The sequence below is a fragment of the Arachis ipaensis genome, chromosome B05 (assembly GCF_000816755.2).
Source record: "Arachis ipaensis cultivar K30076 chromosome B05, Araip1.1, whole genome shotgun sequence".
Classification (NCBI taxonomy): Eukaryota; Viridiplantae; Streptophyta; class Magnoliopsida; order Fabales; family Fabaceae; genus Arachis; species Arachis ipaensis.
The window spans coordinates 140143955-140145303 of NC_029789.2; positions in this window are offsets into that span (position 1 = coordinate 140143955).

Consider the following 1349-nt stretch of genomic DNA (forward strand, 5'->3'; position numbering starts at 1 on the left):
CTTTATCTCTTCCTTTCACATTTATTTCTTTTAATTTATTGAACTAAATCAATTATACTAATTATTTGTATTAACTAATTAAATACTTTTTAATGGGTTATTATAACTATGCCTTTAGACCATAGATTAAAAATATTATAAAAAATATTTTATAAAAATTATTGAAAAACAAATATTTTTAAAATGTGTCCTTAAGACACAAATTAACTAAATTATTTTTCAATTTAATGTGTTTGATTCATTTAATTGTATTAATTATAACTAATCAATTATGTAATTTGATTTGATTAGGTTAAATATTTCATCATTTAATATTTTATTTGATTCATTAAATTATATTAATCATAACTTCAAATATTTAATTTAATTAGAGTAAATATTAAATTATTTTAATCTATTTATGGGCAATACATGCATTAATTATAATCACAAATTAAGTTATTTTACATTAAATGACTTATATAATGGTCATCTCATTTATTATCATAAATACTGAATTAAATAAGTCATTATTACTTTTGATTTAGAATTAAATGAGAATAAAACCAGAGATACTATTTTATTTGGTCTTTAGGGTTTAATGGGTGTCACACTCAAATATAAGAAAAATGTTTGGTAACAAAAAAATATTAGCCAAAAACAGCCATAACTTTCCTTATTTAGCTTTCATTAATTGTCGCGACAATTAATGAATGTTAAATAAGGAAAGTTATGGCTGTTTTTTTTTTTGTCTACCTAGCATTACCCCAAATATAAATAGTGACTTCCGAATTTTGGTCTCCAACACATCAAAGCCACCTTCGTAACTTTTTTTCCATAAAAGGAATTGCGATTCAACTCTATGAAGGATACAGAAGGTTTTCAAAGAACAAGGGACTGGCCTGAATTTGCACGAATTCTAAATATTTAAACTTACAATATTGTTTCAGTTGGTTGTCGTTACGAGAATGACTCTAATCTATATGTGTCTAAGGACTATAATAGATTAAATATTATTTAAACAATTTATTTTTAATATTGGTATTTGATTAAATTATTTTTAGAGAAATTTAAATTGTTGACTCAATTTATATATTACGACTATTCTTTTTGAATATATTATTTTTACATTTTTTAAATTCTTTTTTTTCTGATTTTTAAGTTTATTTTTTTCTTGGATATATGTATCACTTTTTTTCTCATTTTATATTTCAGATTAGTAATGTAATTATTAAGAAAAATATATTTAAAAAAAAAGAAATATTAAAACATCACTATTTAAAAAAAGGAAAGATACGTGAAAAAAGGAAAACGAAAAATTAAAACATCACTATTAGAAAAAACCTGTTAATATGCGTATGAATAGGGAT